The sequence below is a fragment of the Bombus fervidus genome, chromosome 2 (genome assembly GCF_041682495.2).
Source record: "Bombus fervidus isolate BK054 chromosome 2, iyBomFerv1, whole genome shotgun sequence".
Classification (NCBI taxonomy): Eukaryota; Metazoa; Arthropoda; class Insecta; order Hymenoptera; family Apidae; genus Bombus; species Bombus fervidus.
Genome location: NC_091518.1, coordinates 18,665,580 through 18,685,162, shown reverse-complemented (window position 1 = coordinate 18,685,162; position 19,583 = coordinate 18,665,580). Strand labels below are relative to the sequence as shown.

Sequence of the window (19,583 nt, the reverse complement as noted above, 5' to 3'; positions counted from 1 at the left end):
CGAATCTACAGTGATTCGATGTATAGTTTAAATGTTTAAGAATGGTGCGTAAATACGTAAAACAGTTGGGATAATTTATATTCTTTACGTTTCTTTGTAAGACTTCGATTCATTTTTGAAGCAGCAGAACAAATCTTATTTAAAAAATTATAACATTCAACTACTTGTTTACAATACTTGGGAAGAGTTAAAAAGAAAGTAATATGACTATACGATAGACACGCAATATCTTGACGCCTAAGAGAAATAAATTTTAACGAATTCACTTTCGACAAACTAATCCATTACAAGCTAGTTTTAATTTGTTAATAAGCGCAGAAAATAATACCATGACAATTCTAATTATAATATCTCGGACTAATTTTAAAAAACTGAATTATTAAAAGATGGTTCTAATTCCGTAACAATAGGAAAAGAGGAAAGAAAATTGTCCAACAACTATTAACACTGAATCGCAAAGAAATTGCTTACGAATATCTCAATTCTTTCAGACTTATAAAAATTGAAACTACGAAAGGGTGATCTTAATTTATTACGTGAGAAAGAAAACGAACAAATGCTATGGCAATTATCGTAAAAAATATCTATACCACTCGACTGTAAAAAATATGCAAATAATTTCTACCATCGCACCAGTTACATTTAAACCATCTCGTTCATCCGAATTCCTCTTTACGCACGATTTTCTCCGATCGAAATGTCATCGACCGATCAGGACCGGTGTCCGCTGACGTTCGAATGAAATCCTCGAAAGGGCAATTCTGCTCTCTCGCTTTCTAATGCGCATCAAACGCGTCCGCATTGGCCGTCTTAAATTGGGTGTAACATTCGGTTGTTGACTCGGTGTGCGCGCGCGCGCTCGCGCGGATTGTCCCGGGCATGCATCTAGGTGCGCGCACACAAGAGGCACGTATCGATGATGGGTCGATAAACATCGGCGTATTGTGCAATCAACCGCCTATTTGGTGTCATTGTGCCGACAGTTCAGTAGGTAGGTAGCTTTCTCATCCTCTTCTCATCGGGACTACCTACCTACTCTACACGTTCTACTCGTCTCTCTTATTCACCCGCTTGATCGTGCTTGTCTAGGAGGGTTGCGTAACCATTTCCAATAGGGTGGCACGTCCGCCTGTCTACCTGGGCATATGGAGCCTGCGAATACCTGCGATCCTGACATTTAAAATAACTCCAACTCGCCACAAACGTGAATCTTCCTCTTATATGGTTTCACATTGCTAGAATATGGTCTTCAACGTACATTAACATTCGTAAATATTAGGTTATCCTAAGTAAGTTCGTTTTTCTATTATTTAAACTGTTTTAAACAGTTTTGGTTCCATTGTTACAGGTTTTAAATATCAACGAACGGTTGATTTTACGATGTTGAACATTGTAGATAGTAATTTTTCTGTCTCATTTAACGGACCACGAATTTTGTCTATGTCTACTACTTAAAATTTTCAGAAGGAACGTGGCTCTGATCTTCGAGATTAACATTTCTCTCGAAACCTATCGAACCATTTTGTATGGTAATACATCTTCTTTATAAAAGGAATAAATATTGATTATGACAATCGTTGTTGTATTTTCCTCATGAAACTTGTGCGACATAAGACACAGAAAATAGACTACCACGTTAGTTGTAGATTTTAATATATAGGTGCTTTGCCTAGACCGAACTTGCATTAAATATTGTTGATAGATTTCGTAAAACGTGAATCGTTCGTTACAAACAAATATGAAGTTAAAGCGATACAGGCATACTCTCTGTTTTAGTTTAAGTTTAGCAGAGAATTTGATGTGACAGTTTGTCGGTTTAAAAGAGGCAAGGAATTAACATTAGAGAGCTTCTATTACAACTTTGAAAATCTAAGGAAAATACAAATCTTTCGATGAAATTGGACTAGCTGTCCAAATACTTATGTACGATAATGTATCTCCGATCAATCGACTTCCTCCTACTATACACTGTATGTCGCGAAGATTTACGCAACGTTTGCAGTCTGGCTCGAGCCACCCTTGTTAAAATAAAATACATCGAAGCTACCGGTGAAAGGAGTCTGTCAACATCTCGTGCATCGCGCTTGAGTAACGACAAAAGGATGAAAAACAGTGTTTTCCTTCTTGTTAGGGAAACGAATCACACGAAACGAGCCGACTTTGTGTAACTGTAACACCTGACTCGTTTCCGGAAATCGCTCTTTAATCGGGCTACCCTGATTTTTCTTCCAAAGATTCGGTGTTGTGGATGAGAGAAAAAGCACCCTTCTTGTTGTGTGTGAACACACGTTGACCCACGACCCGACTACCTGCCGCCGTTGCGAGCACAAACATCTCTACGGTGATTTCCACGCAACCCCTCGGGACCTTTTACACAGCCACTGTTCTCTAATGCGGCATTATATTGGACGACGATATTAATGGTTATGCCAGCGTCGTAGCTTCCACCCTATTCCCTTGAAACGATCGGCAACTATCCGGCTATTCCTCCTTAATCTGCCGAATCGGTGCCTAAGCGATCGCTAAGCCTTTCCTTTATTATTCTGTAATGATTCTCTTGATGGCTGTCACTTTGTACGTGTCAGGAATTATATTTTCGCGTTTCACGACTTCTAAATGCAATGTTATTCGTTGAAAATTGAGATGAATCGTTGTGATTTGTTTAAGTTAATGTTTAGAGATAAGGGTTTCCGAAATGGAAGTTGGAAATGAAAGATCGCGACTATTAACTTGTAGTTAGGATAAAGGAATTCTTTATTCGTGTTTCTGTCTCGGATTCAGAAAAATAAGAAATATTCTTAGGTACTCGTTGATACTTTAGATTGCTTTCTAGATATTTAAACACGATGAGAGCGTAGAATTTTATTCTCTACTGACGATTATAGCTTCTTTCACAAAACATAATTACGATTTCACAACGATATTACAATTCGTATTACCCTCTGTTTCATCTTCTCATTTTCTATTTACATCCACCTGGAGATCGATCTACGTATCCATCCTATTCGTAAAAGTTACTGAAAGAATCTTCTAACCTCGAAACATTCTTATACTTTACACCAACAAACACACATCGGTTCTCTGCATACCTAGCTAAATTCCTATTTCATAATCCACTTAACAAACCAACTCCTCGCATCGATCTAGCAAAATAAAAAAACGAGACCTACAAACAAACAAAGAAAATAGAAAATACAAAAAGTGAAGAGGCGAAAGGAGGTAAATTCATCCGCAGCAGAACGTGCGGGAGCAAAATCAATTCATCGCGGAAAGTGGTACGGCAATTTCGAGGTTCGTTATCGCGCAACAGAAGCATCACCACGAGCCATTTGGTAACCGGTTCGGAGGGCTCGTAGGTGTACAGGATCGGCGGGTGCCGGGCGTGTCGGTGTACGAAGAGGGCGGATATTTAATAACGAGCCGGTACGACCGGATATACCGTTGTCGCCCCATATATTCCGGTGAGTCGAAGCCGGTACCGCGGCTATATTTCGCGGCAAGATATTTCCAATTTGTCTTCGTGCACAAAGTGGTGCGCCGTCCCTGAAGCTGACACAGCTTCGCTCCAAAAGATATGGAAGGAACCAAGGGAAAGACGGAGGTAAAAAGAGGAGAGAGAACTAAAAGGGGAGGAGGAGGGTGGTATAGGGGGCGGGGAAACAGCAGGAAGAGGAGAAATACGCTGGAGTAATGGTGGAAAATCCGTCGGCTGAATTGAAGCGAGACGTCGTGAAATTGAACAACGTATGTAATATATACGTTCGTAGAAGGCTTACGCGTGTAAGAAGACGCGAAGAACCGGGCTCCATGTATCTGGCTACACAAACGCGTCGCGACGTAAGCATTCCAGGCTACATTGGCTTGGCTGCGAGGCAGAGTGCGCGGTGGCGATCATTAACGGCACCGCGAATAATCTGTGTACACTCATTTTCCTTGCGTGTAAAGACCCGTAATGATCCACTGCCTGATCGAGAAATAGCGGTACGCATTAACGTGAAAATTGTTACCTGAGGCCGAAAAAATGTTCTTCTGGTTACTTTGCAGCCGATCGATAAATTACGCGTTTAATTTATGAAAATATTCAACGGGGATATTCGAAGGTGATACTCGACAAGGATATTCGACGAGGATAGTGCAAGCAGTTTTAAGTAAGGTAGTTATTCGAAGCTCTCGAGAAGGCTAGAGCCTGTGTAGAGTCGATGTTAAAACCACAAGGTCGGAATTGGGTCGGAATAAAATGGTAACCCGATACACGATGCTTCAAATTGACACAGTCGTTGCGCTTAAACAAACACACAATGTCCGTGTGCATTGTATGAGTTATAAAAAGGACGCAAATATTTGCACCACTTCAACAGCCAGGTAGCTACCACACATCGCGGTAACCCCAACGTTTTTCGAGCGCGAGATCCGCTACGCTGTGAAAGCGCGCTGCGGCCTCGAAAATGTGACTTTACACGAATACGTTTTTCTCTTTTCTCTTCTTGTTTCTCTCTCTTTTTATTCTGATTTTTTTTTATTTCGTTACCAACGCAGCCGTGCCTTTTCCCGCTTTCACGGTCCATATAACTCGACCGTATCTGCATATGGACGCGGTGAAATCGAATAAAAGAGTCGGAAAGGACATTGATAATCGCGATTTATTGCGAAGTTACACGCGCGTCACGCTCTGCTCAGGCATGCTGAAGTAACGCAATATCGAACACGAAAAAGAGGCCCGCGATAGAAAAAAGAATCCCGTAAAATGCATACGATTAACCCTCCGTTCTTCGAGTATCCACCCTGACCTTTGTCGAAAGGGTTAGATATTAGAAAGGGAGTCCTCCCATAAATCAGCAAACACCCTTTTCTGTCTTTTTAATCGACCGTACGATTTTGAGTTGTGCGAGAATGGCCGTGCTTCGGGGAAAAAATGGCTTCGAGTAACAGCATTCTTTACAACAATATGTCGAGGAATTGTCGTGCTCAAGTGACAGTTTTAGTATCTCTAAATACACGAATTTGATATTTTGAACATTGTACATTGGTTCAAATATTTTACTATAGGACGAATGGTGACATCGTTAGAATTAATGCTATATAATGATAATAATAATATCATAACGTTACGAAAAATAGTTACCAGTATAAATGAAACTTATTTGTAACATTTTTCATCCACCAACGGGCTATCAACAATAACATTCTATTACAATGATATTATAAATATTTCTAGACATATTATTTTTGATATCCACATTTCTATATTAATTTCGACATATATATTATCGTAGTTAGTTATTTTAGCAATTTACAAGACCTGTAATTCTGGAAAACGAATCAAATATCAGAAGACTATTGACTTTCGCAAGAAGGACGATAAAATTTACAAATAAACAATATGTAATAAATCTGCTATCCAAGAAACTACGACGAATCTTTTTAGACATTTTAAGGATCTTAATTACCTCACAGATTTACCAGTAACATAGTTTAGACGTTACTAACGAAAATGTCTCGTAAACCGTAATTCCGCGACGTCTGAACGTCCAAAAGGAATTTACGATCTCTAATTTTACTGCTTCCATGCTAACAATTCCGTGCACGTGCGTATCGCTGTCACGCATGAACAAGCGCGCGTTAGCAGCCGCGTTGCGTGGGTATCGGAAGCAAACGACGAAATGTACGAAAGAGGCAGGCAAAAAGCCGTGGATAGGAAGAATAAAATGCAAGGAAGGCGGGATATTCAAATGGGCGTCCTCGTTATTGCGACTCGAATACGTTACTTCTGGAATCTTGCTATCCTTATTCTCCTCTCCTCCTTTCCTCTCTCCTATTCCAGGTTTTCTTTAGACATTTCTCACAATATGAAAATATCGTACGTGTAATCTTGAAACCATCCTGAAATGTCTTTCTATAACAACGTGGAATGTTACGTAACAGCGCTTTGATTACTTGGTTTAGATCAGACCGAGATAGATCGTTTTTGGTAAATAACAGGAACGAGAAGATGAGAGAAAATGACATTAAGATCTTTATGGTAGAATTGCCAATGACTAAACCGAGAAACATATCGCAAAGAAATTAAAATGGCAAAAATAATAAAATAAATATATCTTAGAAAAGTTCATCGTTGTAACTGCATGAAATTTTTAATGTTCATACTGTAGGTATTTACTGTTTATTTCTTATCGAAAGTTCAATACTAGATCGTTTTATTTCTGAAACGAAGAAGTAGATATATGCAACATATGAAAGGAAAAAAAGAATAAACGAGAAAAAGTAAGAGACTACAATTCTAAATAACGCGTAATATTAATAAAATTATCAAAAAGTTAATTCTGTTTTTGAAAAGAAGCGCAATGAAAGTTCCTATTGTTCCTAGCGCAGAAAATCAAAATAATTGAAATAATTTAATTTTCTTCTGTGCGAGAAATCCAGCCAAAGTCTTCTGAAAGGACGTGATTTACGAAAGATTAACAGGAACAATCAACCATCGCCTTTAAGGACGGCATAAAATATCCGCACGTTTCGTTGGAATGTTGCCCAATGAAAACGACGCCCTTAATAACTGTGGGTAACTGGAAAGCAGAAAGAGAGAGAGAAAGAGGATGAGTAAAGCAACTTGTTGCATAATAACGCAGGACGAGAAGTTAGGGGTGAGTTTAGTCCTGCGCGATGGCCGCGCTTGCGCTCCGTCTTTCCTCCTAACTAATCTGCATAGCACTCTGCTGTTACGAGTTAGCGTAGAATTACTGAATGAAAGTGCAACTAACGCGGCGAAACTGTGACTTTAATACGTTTAGCGTAATGCGCTGTTAAAACTTAGCTACCCTACTTCTCGGAGAAGTAAGTTCAGAATAACAAATAGAACCACCAGATCTAAATGGTGGTCCATAGAAAGTGTAGCTAAAGTAACTAACACAGAATCATGTTGAAATAGAGTTATGTCTGTATCAATGTAACGTCTAATTCCAACTAATACAGATGAGACAATAGATATTCTAGTAAATGCAAAATAAAACTATCATCAAGTTCATTCATTTTTTGCACACTACTCAGTTTCAATTATTTAACTAATTTAAGTACATTATATTTAATTTCATTAATCCACTTGTCTCACTGTAATACGAGTACTTGGTATTACTAGTCTTCTAATCCAATGAACTTTGGACTTTTTGCTTTTGTAATTATTAGAAATATAAAAGTAGCTTTAACAAAAATCGAAAAACAACAACAATTAATCATTTTCATCGTGTCCTGTTGTCCTATGTAAGTATTCTATATAGATTAATAATGCGAACATTAGAAAAATAACTAGACATGAAACATATCTCTTTAAAAGATAATTACATAATTTGCTCTAGTCAAAAGTGCACAGATCATCTTCTAAGAAATAATCTACCTTTCTAATCTTTTTCTAAATGCAAAAATTTATCCAGAAAGTACGTATCAATGCAAGCCGAATCATGCGCTTCGAAATATTTGCTCGGCAGTGCGCGAAGAAGGAACGCGAGAACGAATTCCTGATGTTCGAAATCCCTCGAAGAGGCGAGGCTTCACGTCCAGGTTTTCTCTGAGGCGCGAAAGACGCGGGGCAGGCGGTGTCGTTCTGTTATCCTGCGGGATAGAGAACGGAAGACAGAAGGACGTAAAGCAGGCCAGACAGGAAGAAAAGGAAGAAAGAATAAAGAGAAAGGAGGGCAGAGGGTAGAAGGTAAAGGAGGAGAAGGAAGAGGAGGTGGGCCGTGGCATGCGATTAGCGTTTGATACCGCGTGCCAACGTCCTGAGGGTTGGAGTAGGAGCAGACAGCCAGACAGACGTATAATTTCGGGGATAAGATCTAAAACATTGCTCCGACCTGCCACAGACGGAGAATACAGGCAAAAGGGGTTCGCGGCACCATGTGTGAAACGGGATACAAGCCAGAATGCCGTTTACCAAAAAGATTTCACCTTTTATCCTCCTTTTACCTCTAATACCAAGCTACGCTTAGGTTTGATCACGATCAAATCGTTCGATTCGTTGGAAATTGCTAAACGAACTGGACAAAGTGACGATTATTCGAGCTGAGTCACGTTATTTGACTATTTAATTATTTGAAGTCAAAAGAAAAAGAAAAATATGTATATATATGTAGATATTCTACGAAAGGTTTTATTATTACATATTATAGATATGGATTTTTGTAGATTACATATTTGGGTAATTGGGGTGTTTATTGATAACTGGAGCACTTGTTAACATTTCAATTTAATATTGGGATATTCCCAACACGTATGTATATACTTGAGAAATGTATAACAATATAATATTTGGTTACTTCATAAGTAATTCCATGCAAATAATTAAGCTTGCAAATAAACCTGTTAATAATTAATCAGCGATCTGTGCTTCCTCCATTTTTTACAACTGTTTGACATTTTCCAACTAAGTTTCCTATTCCTCTTTCACGAAAAAGAGTTCTATTATTTTAAATTTAGCTGTCGATAAGAATGCCTTATTCGCCGGATGATCTAATATCTTGTTTGAGAATCACAATGAATATATCAAATAAATTCCGACTGCGGAACTGACAGATTACTATTCTACATTATTTTGTTCATAATTCTATATTTCCTAATTCTTCCATACTCCTTAAGATATAATTAATTGCTTTTTTCGATCGGGAAGATTATAAACTATAACTTTGAAAAATCTAAACTACAATATAAACAACTATTTTACAACGAAGAAACGGCAGCTAAAAGTTCATTCCCAAAATACAGCACGAAATGCCTGAAATAAATAGCAGACTCCGCACTTTATAGGCACAGTGTCCTCCATAACACGCGTAAAACACTGTGGACAAAGGGAAGCACAAAGGTCGAAGAAGAGTGAAAAAAAAGAGCCGAGAAAGCGCCAGTGAAAGAGCGGCATATCAGCGGGTCATTAAACACAGATAGGGTCAACCCACTGCATATGTCGTGGGCTCGCGTGTCTCTTCTGGCTGCCTGGCTGGCTGTCTGTTAACCGGCAGGCTGGTTAGTTAGTTAGCGCGTATGCAAAGCCCGGCCAGGTAGAGGAAGAGTCGCTCTGATTATTTATGTGCCATACCTCCCCCTTTTAACCCTTTTTCCCATCGACAGACTCGTTCGTGACACAGGGTGAGACACGAAGCACAGGGAGGGAACAGAGCCGAACAACCAACGGCTCTTTCTCTCCCGTTTGCTTTTTATAGATAGTAAAAAATATTATAATCTATGCTTCGATGGAAAAGAAAAATATAATTCATTATTCGAGCGGGTATACAAAGGGTGCGACAACGGGGTGCCCCGCAGGGTGAATCCCGCCCGCCTTCTGCGAAGGAAAAAGGGTTGAACGTGGATGGGCGAACCGTGTATACCTAACACCGTGGAAGAAAAAAGTATGCCGTGATTCGAAACGAAGGAACTATATTTCATCTTAATCCTTCTTCGAAGCTACCGTGCGAATATTCGAGGGACAGACGTGTCCTCATAAGGCTAAATTAACCTGTGTTCGATTAAAAATCTTTAGAAAATAATAAAATTTAACTTTCACGTATGATGGTAACAAAGGTTTGGAAATATTTAAACAAATTTATAAAAATTACAATAAACATTCAAAAATAGAATCTCTTAGAGTTTCGTCTTAATTCTTGTTCGAGGACTACTTCACGAGCGTACTGAGGGAACGTAATCTCTTTTTAGATTAAATTACTTTGTGTTCGATTAGGAAATCTCCTTTAAGCAGTAACATTAAAGTTAATCTTCGTATATAATGATATATGTATATATATATATTGATAGTTGCAAAGTTTGAAAACGCTTAGAAACGTATCTTAGAGTTCGACTTTAACCCTTTGAACCGCACGAATATTCGGAGACAAACGTAAAATTGACAACATCAAATTATTCTTAATTTAAACCTTTAAAGGTTTAATTAAAAACCTTTCACAATTAATAAAATTGGACTTAATTTTATATATATTAATATATGCTAATGATTCGAAAGTATGAAAATACTTTGCAAAATCTGTAAAAACCACGATAAAAGATTAAAGACTCGACATATAGTGGAGAAACGAAAGAAGAATCGTAGAAGCGAAGGAACTGAGCCCATCGTATCAACAACATGGTACATGGTCTACTTCCCTATCGTCGCTTGCATGGGATCGCAATTACACATGCAGAAAGTACAATGGAAAGGTAGAGGGGGTTAAAGGGTTAAAGAGGGTAGCGAGAGAGGGGGTTTGATGAGTGCAACCGGTGTCTTCCTCCCCACCCTCTGTCGACCCGACAGTCGACAAAACGGCCTCGCGGATTCCTGTCATCGGAAACGTGTCAGTTTAACACGAAATCTCGATGCAGAGGGACCGAAAGTGATATCGAAAGTGAGAGGTAACAGAGAATCGACTAACTTTCGTACGTAATCACGAGAATAAACGAAAGGGAAGATAGAATTTTTCTCGTGTGAATAATCGTTGTTCTATTCGTGAGTATAGATTGCAAACAGTTAAAAATAATTGGACTTTACTAATTTCAACTAATCGATCATATCACTCGGATCGATTGGAAGTAAGTGGCTGTTATTGAGAAAACTAAATTGTTACGAGTTCGATATTTTTAAATGTCCTTTGCTCTGTATATAGTTATTAAAATTCTCTTGAAGATGCTCGTTAATTGGAATATTCGATATAAGAGAAATTCCGTAGAGTCAGTGGTTAAAAATCAGATAAAACGAAACTAAGAAAGTGACTAGCAAAGTGAATGATCTACTTTAGATCACAACCGTTCAGCGTCCTCGTGATATTCCCTCCGGAATATTCCAGTTTCTAAATTAAAGATTCCGTTTCCGCTTCAACTCAGCCATAATGCGTTTATCAATTTCTGTGCCCGGTTCTTCGCTCCGCCCCCAGTCAAGCAAATCGTATTTATTACTCGCGCAAAAGTATAACCGTTTAGCCTGCGTCTCATAAACATCGTAAATATTCCAATAGTCGGCTGGAGTAGGGAAGATCGACATCTACTAACATCGATTTTAACATCGTTTTCGCGCAATCTTGTTTAGATCGTGACTATCTATCCAGACGCTTAGACGATCTAATTTTCGTGTCTTATTTCTTTATTTTTTCTTTTCTTTTGTTTTAGACACCATAATTCAATAACAAATACCAAATATATACGAGTAATATAGAAAAGAGAAATTCTAAAACACTTACCGTTGACAGTAGCCGTGAGGAATTACCTGTCGATCTTCGTTTTCTCGTGGATCATCGCGTCGAGTCAGCAACGTCGTGTCGCGAACACGTCGATTCTGTCGTGCAAACGAACGCGTGGTCGTGTCAATTTTCGAAACACCGTCGGAACGCGGACAGAAATAGGTAAATAACGGCGGCGAATGTGCGATGCGGGCGGAGTACGACGCAACTGAAAGAGAAAGTGAAAATGAATGAGCGACGGTGAAAGGAAGGGAGGATGATTAAGAGCGCTGGGAGGGTTGCTCGCGGGGAGGTGGTAGCGGTGACGTAATTAATTCGAGGCGAGGGATGCTCGACGTACCGTGAGAGGGAAACAATCAGCTGTTGCCTACCCTCGGAAACACTCGGTAACGGAACACGGGCAAAAAATAAAAACATCGTTTGTCCGACAACAACGGTCTTTGTTCGATCTGTAACATAATATTTACGCGCAACCGTTTGCGTATCACCAGTCGTCTCGCTGTGGGTAAACGATACGCGAAAATGGAAAACATCGTGTCTTATTTTCAACGTCGAAGTCGAGGGATTCTACGATAAAATAAAAGTAAAATCGAACGAAACGAATATTTTACGAATCGAGGAAGTTAATCTATAATGTTGGAAATTATTTGTAAAAGGAAAAGAAAGATCACTTCACTATCAGATTTTTCTAATAAATGTAAATCGAATATCGTGAGCGTTGGAAGTTTTAATTTCGTAGGATTTCATTTAAGACGGAATAAATCATTTTATATTCACGTATAAACAGGCACTGAATATCGTTCACAATCTCATGTGCCGCTCGCCTCGAGTTTGGCAAGACAAGAATAAGAGGGAAGGACGATGTGTCAGGACGAAGGCGTAGAAAGGACTGAGAGTGGATCCGGGACCGAATCCTACCATCTCGAAGGACCGTCCGACGGGAACTGTACCGTCGAACGTCGCGACGCCGGCGTCTGCGTCCCATCTGCCTATATATACGATATATCTACCGTAGACGAATATACACGCGTACATGCATAGCTTGTATAATATAATATTTACATGTGCGCGCAAATATATTCGGGAAAATGTGGAAGCCTTTCGACGCCCCAATCAAATTCTACGGAAAGATATTCTTGTTTTCGCGATTCCGTCCTTCTACTGTTATCGAGATATACAAACCTCGAGCGCTTCCTGTTTTATTCCTGTATTTAGGGATTGCCGTAGTATCATAGCAAAATGAAATACGTTTTTCAAGAAATTTATCGATAAAATTACTAGAAAATTGCTATTATTACACGTGATATTTAACTTTTCACAATTTCTTAGAGAAAACATAATCTTTCTTCGAAGCAATCATGGTACGTGTATCGCGTTTAAATTCAGAGCTTTCGAAAAATTCAGAAATTGCTGTTTTAAAATATAGTGAAATATATAATATAGGTTTATTTACGTTATATTTTCGTTCAAAGCAAATTTAAAAATTTGTATAGAAATATCGTTAGAGATTTTATAATTTTATTTTAGACATGCGACTGGAAATAAAAAACGCTCAATGAAATACGGAAGTGAAATTTGTTTCAAAATTCGGGAATCAAAATCGTGGCCACATTCGTCACTTTTTTCTAGTCAATACTTTTTCCGAGAATCGGCCTCTCCGCGCAGAGCACATCCCCTTTCCGCCCCCGTGACACGACGCCCCAAGAGAGCGTCGCGGCGCCTCTCCACGCAGGCGTCAAGATGGCTGCTGCTTCTCGCCTCCATCCAGCCTAGATTCTCCTTCGTTTAACTCGTACCAGTAATTAATAAAACGCCGCTAAGTGCTTTCGTGCCACTCGCGATCTCGCGTCGAGAATTCTCGAACGGAAGAAAAACGTCCCGAGTGTCGTCGTATTGTAGTAACATTCGTGACGTATCTTAAGACACGATTCGTACGAACGGTGAAGTGATTGACTCGATAATAAATCGTCTTGCATAATTATTTACGAAAAATTTTATAATTATTCGAAGACTGACCGTAGTATATGTCAAGTAGACGAGATTGACTTTAATCGTAGAGAAAAACAAGAAATATTCGTGGCCCAGTTTCTTCGACATATTTGTGAGACAGAATGGTTGTTTTCGACGATCAATAATTTGCGAGGAATAAATGTACGCTCGTTCTTGAAAGATGGTGACCCAATTTTGTGACCAAAGTAGGAACTGGTGAATGGAAGATCACGGACCGATTAATCGTTGTTGTTAAGAGCACGGGCGTTTATATTTGAATGTTTATTGCTGTATAATACGATGTTCGTATATTTCGAACGCAAGTGTTGTCTTTTCAAAATCTAATTGCTAATTTTGTAAAACGTAGAAACATAAATTTAATAAATACTAATCTGATTGTTAACTTGAAAAACAAAAAGCATATCAAGTAAACTCTTTTACGGAATTATTACGAAGCTCTGTATATGTGCGTAATTATTTCATTACAATAAAAATTCTTAGCATGAGGATTAAATGAATATTTTTCGTGCACGTACGAAAGATAACCAGGAGCAAGGAAATGAAATTAACTAAAACAATTGCGTTTTCGTTATACGTTAATTGCTGATATTTCTACTCGTAGCCTTCTCTCTCTTCCTTGTCATTTTCTAATCTCTAACCGACTCGATTTGGAATAATTTCAAAACACCATGTACAGTTACTTTCTTAAACGGGTTACTTTTCCCCAGCTGAAAGGAAATTTCATGTTTTCATCGTGTAATATAGTTACATCGTGTAGAACATCACCGACATGACACAACAACTTCAAACTCGCACTATCCCAACTGTGGAACATCCCTTGTGTTCACCACAAAGGGTTTTTTTTACAAAGCCCATGCAGTGAAAAAAAGAGTACAGCAAAAAAAAAAAAAGAAAAGTTCGTCGTTGAAACGCCACTTCATTAAAGCAGAGAGACGACTCGACTTAACCCCTCGTCGATAAAACTGACTCACATCGTGCAGCCGGCTGGCCGTGTATGCAAATCACTCGCATGGGGTTCTTCCTCTTCCGCTCTCTTTTCTTTCTCTTCTCTCTAATAAATCGTCTCTTTTCCTCTTTAACCCTATAGTCTCGTTCCTGGTCTCTATTTTGCCTTCAAACTTCTCTTTCGAACCGATTCGCGCGTACGGTACCCCATAGCGGCTAAAATTTCCAATGGTGGGGTCAAAGGAGGAAGCTCATTATTTTTTTCACTCGTGATAGGGGCATTGGGTCCGAATTGGCGGCCATAATGCCTATCCACCCCTCCAACGAGCCGGCCCTCGATTGTTTATAAGGGTGTAGTTTTCCACCGATGGGCGGTTCGGTCCGGTGGCCCTTTGAAGCGTTCTGTTCGCGAATACCACATCCTGACCACGGAATTTTTGACGGTTTATCTTGCTGACTTGTGGGTGTTTTGGCTGGAAATCGTATAGGTAACATTACACGATAGTAGTTCCTTCTTGTTTCTTTTAATCCTTTGTTTTAGAATATGGTCGAAATAGGAACTACATTCGTGACGAATATTAATTATTCGAATTGTATCGGTAGTTGAAATTTCGCTTCATAAAATTAGGAAGCGTTGGATTTAAGTTACGTATAGTATTTTGGTGATTTTTATATTAAGTGCAGTATTTTGGAAGCAAATAGAGAATTTCAACGCATGTAATTATAAAGGAAACGAAATTGAGAATTTTATGATATAAAAACTATGAGAGAGTTCATGTCTTTGTTGTATCTTGTAAATTGTATTAATTGTATCTTGATATTTCAGTCTATTTAGTAAGATCGATGTACGAGTAATACGAATGCTGGTTGTTAAAGTTCTGTTATAATTTTAAGAAAAGATTTGCTCGTAACAGTTTGCGGAGTATGAATACCGAATATATTGCACAAACAGATCATTTCATAGATAAATGGTCTATATAATAATTTGTGTCACGCCGCGCAGAAACTTAAAATCGTTACCAATCGTCTTCCATAGAACCCAGGAGCTTATAAGTCAGTTTAAACATTTTTGTCAGTAGCGTATGTAGCTTAACACAAAACAAACGTTTTAACCAACGTAGCCCTGAAGTTTCGTCAATTTGTCCCACTTTCGGCACGGAAAAGTCTCATCACGTTGGATAAAAGCTTGCAGGGGCAGAAAGAAAGTCGCTTGATAAATGCAAGTTCTCGCATACAAGAGAAATCGTTCGATAAATCAAATCAGGAAGTCATTGTGCCGACGTGATCTCAGGTAGGCCAGCGGGATGACTGCGCGTAGCGAGCAAGAGAGGAACGCAAAGACGCGCGAAGGGCTGCGAGAAAAAATGAAAGAAAGGGAAGGAGAAGGAGAGAGCTACGTGAGAATGAAAAGCGCGAGAAACGATATTCAAATTTCGTACCCTCGTTAGTCCCGAAATTCTCAATGTGCAATAATTTATCATCGGGCCCCGCTGAGGTAACCGGTCGCACAATACCAGCTACCTGCATGCATAATTTATGCCGATGATTTTCAAGGAAGCAGACAGGACCTAAAAAGGAAAGGGTTGCTCCGTCAGGACCGTAACTTCGATTTCCCTTGTCTCTTTCTTAGGATATAGGTCGCCAGATAGGGGCAAATAGGATTTTCTTTTCAGAAATATTAGAACAATTTGTATAATTTTATCACTTAGATAATTAAATACCTAGTTATAACCTCGCTAAGCTTTAATTTGATAATACGTATGGTTCTTTGGCTTTTATTTTTAATCTCTGATTATGTGATTTGATATATCCGCTCGCTACGGGCGAATTAAATCGTTGAGGATTCGTGCGAAATTTCATCCTTCTATCTCTATTCTTCGGATTTTTATTTTCATCGCAAAAGGTTTCAAACATTTCACTTATTAAACGATCATACGATGTAACGGGGAAATTTATAAATATTTCAGAATTATTTCAGATCTTTTGGACGATTACGATAACAAAAACAGTAACGATCCTGTCTGCGTAAAGAGTGGAGGAAAATATGTTTCTGCGTACAACGAGTTCAAATACTTCCGTTAACTCGGATTACTTAAATAACCAAACAGTATTACGGAAATTTTATGCTACGTAATTGATAATAAAAATATAGTATCCTTGATTATTTTATTTACACGATCAGACAGGGTGACGGTTTCGTACGGCACTGGCCTAATTCAGTTACCCTCTTCCGGATGGTCCATTGTCAGGTAATATGCATATGCTCTAGAACACGTCACAGGCATGTACCTGCCGGTTAGGAAAGGAACGTTCAACCCTTTCTTTCATCGAACGAAGGAGACCTCTTTTTTGTGAAGGCTAAAAAAAAAAAGAAGAAGAGAGCGAGAATCGACGACCCCGTGACTCGGATGCGAGGCAGACCTACCCCCGTGGTCCCATCCTGCTTTTTCATGGTGAAAAGACGTCCGATGGGGGGCGATTCAATGCTCTTCTAATTATATGCAAAGACGTACGAAACTACCTATGTACCGTCAGAGCTTACGTAAGAAACCGAGCGATACGCTTACGTAACGTACAAACCATATCCGGAAATGCGCTTGCGGATGTTGAGAGCGTATTGAACGAAAGACGACTCCGATATTCTTTAGTTCGCTCGCTATGGAAACGAGATTTTACGTATCTACGATTTTATGTAAGATTAATTTAACACTAGAAATGTCAGAGTTTCCTCTTTCTGGTACTACTAATAAGAGATAGTATATTTTTTCTATATCTTTAGCACAGTCTGCTATTATTAAAAAATATATATGTATAAAAGAAATACTCGTGTTTTTTGAAGTTAAGTATTTATAGATAATTCTGTTTTTTTTAGTGAAAATAATAACTTTTACCCATTCTTTAATTTCAAAATAATCTGTCCGAATCTTTTTAGTATTAATTATTTATTATATAGGAAATGACGATTTAAGGACGATTTAAGTCTTGAGATTGTGAAGATCGAAATTTTCTTCTTAAGAATTAAATCTGGAAAAAGATGATTAGTAGATAAAGTATCACGCAAGGCTAACATATCAGGACATTAACCAATTGTCTATTTAATATTTTATAAACAAAGATTAATTTATTTGAATAATCGTGTTCTATATTACAGATTAATATTACCAGTAATATATCTCTAATAACAAATCCCAATTAAGCAAATCAATCGCTTAATTAAACTTCCTACTCGTAACTTTCATACAAACCAAATATCAATCCTATCCAAAGCAAACATACTAACGATCAATGAAAATTCTATTCATACCTACGAAACGACAAACTTTCAATGAATATTCGCGCAACAACACGTACAGAACTAATTGGAAGAAGAACCACGTACGTAAAGCTTACCCATAAAGTGGTCAAAAAATAATTACGATCGCAGACCGCAACGCATGCTCGCTTTCAGAAGCCAAAAACTTATCGTCGTTTGCCGCTAATCGATTGGACGCGATTCAAAATCGAGATCCGCGTAAAAATTGGCAGTGATCTTTCTCTCCATCGGCTCGTTCCTCCCTGTTACCGTGACGTCTCGTTTCTTCGTCGATCCTGGCCGTATCTCGATGCTCTCGTCTCGTTTCCGCCCGTTCGAAAGATCGTGCCACGGCCACCGAATCATCGTGCATCTTCTCCGTCGGTTTCCTCGGCTTATATACGTACATACATAATATATTATGCGTATACAGGCGCGGGAACGCGCACACAGACGCGACGGCGTAGATACGCGAGGAAAAGAGGGGAACAGGTACTATCGATGCATGTATGAGTTATCGTCGGGGCCCAAATTGCTTGCCAACCGGTGATGTAGAGCCCCGGGCCGAAGATTTATTTCTTCGGGGGTGGGACAGAGAGGGTAAGAGACTGGGATTCTCTCGAAACCAGAATCACGATGCGCTATGCCAGCATAGATTCTCGCGCGAGCAGAAGAGCTCGCCATCGTAGTGAGGAGAGAGAGCTGGTCGAGCTTCGGTATTATCTTCTCTCGGTGGCATCGAGGCCAATTTCACGGAAGTCTCTTTTCCCACCACGTGACGGAAGAACAGTGTGCGCTGTTGGTTTCAAACTCCTAAGTCTTTTTCTATTTGAAAGATCGAAATTGGCTGAGTCGATCTTGTTCATGGAGCAGAGATTGGAAGTCGTTCGTTTCTTTCACTGTCTTTACGACGAATGATAAATCGAATGGAGATCGCGAATGGCGAAATTGGCAAAATGTTATTCAGAATGAAATACAATTGTTTCGCGCTATGGTCCTTATGGGCCTAATTTCAAAATATCGGACGTCAATTAATACCCAGTGATATTCAGTGGCACCTTCTCTAACGCTTATTACATGTTTAAGATGGCTGTCTATGATATACTAATTTTCTACTAAATAAATAAAATATATACACATTTGCGCTAAATATCTCACAATTTTAGCATACATTTTTAGACTGGTTTTAAATTTTGCGAATACAATCATGATAATCTGGTTGCATTAAAGTGCCAATCTGAAATCTCAAAATGATTTACATAGCACATAAAACATGTACGTAAGAGTTTTCGACGGTAAGTGTTCCAGTACTTTCCTAAGTCACTGCATGTATATACGATAAATGATTCATTCAGTCGAACGAAAGTGGCATAATCATGGAACATGTCAACGATTTTTCTACCGGTCAGTTGTTCTCGTTTCAACGAAACGATGGTCGATTGAAACGGAATCGGACAACCGAGAGACTCTGCAGTCTACTGTTCGGTTTAGATTCTACGAATGGTAAGATCGTAGAGCATCGAGTTTTATCAGGAAGATAGGAAGTAACGCGTGCATGTTCCACCGGTGAATGTAATCCGTCGCGAATAACGTTCTTTGATGTCGTCCTTGAGGAATCCGGGAACGCTGGCAGGGAATATCGATATTCCACGGCTGTATCGCACGAAATTTCAAGCATGGCCGAGCCGTTTGATGACAAACGCACCCTCGCACGCAGGGGGTGGAAATCGAAATGCGTCCACCCCGTCCGCCAGAAGGGGGACGAATTCGACCAATTGATGGGTTTGGAGCCGATGTCGATCAATCGACAAACTCGTAGCTCAAAGCCAATGGCTATTCCTATTCCACTGACCCTGTTTGCTCGTCGCTTGTTTTACCGACGAATCGAGTTTTTTTCATCCTGTGCACGCGATTGTCGTGAAAATACTGCTTTCACGGTAGGTATGAAATATGTGTTTTCGAAAGATCGAAGCTTCTGTCGTTTTCACTTTTAGCCGTGCTTTTTTTGCGAAGTAACGGATCTCTCTGTTCGAAGTTAAAAGCAACTTAAAAAATTGCCAAATAAAGCGTACATGTTGCTAGTGCCATTTATCACAAATAAAGGAATCTTTTTACTGTTGTTCTAACTGTTTCCC

The 19,583-nt window shown here is 39.1% G+C and overlaps 1 protein-coding gene and 2 long non-coding RNA genes across 3 annotated transcripts in view; 2 read left to right on the top strand and 1 right to left on the bottom strand.

The window, feature by feature from the left end:
- LOC139998175 (uncharacterized) overlaps positions 1-11,592 on the bottom strand; it is a 100,590-nt gene extending 88,998 nt beyond the window's left edge. The window contains exon 1 of the long non-coding RNA XR_011803204.1: positions 11,202-11,592. This is a non-coding gene — a long non-coding RNA (uncharacterized lncRNA). The remainder of the gene's footprint in view (positions 1-11,201) is intronic.
- Positions 1-19,583, top strand: part of Mesr6 (misexpression suppressor of ras 6) — a 470,406-nt gene that overhangs the window by 399,802 nt on the left and 51,021 nt on the right. The gene's annotated exons all lie outside the window — the stretch shown is intronic.
- Positions 11,739-16,162, top strand: LOC139998177 (uncharacterized). Its single transcript, XR_011803206.1, has 2 exons — positions 11,739-11,836; positions 11,989-16,162. It is a non-coding gene; the product is annotated as an uncharacterized lncRNA (long non-coding RNA).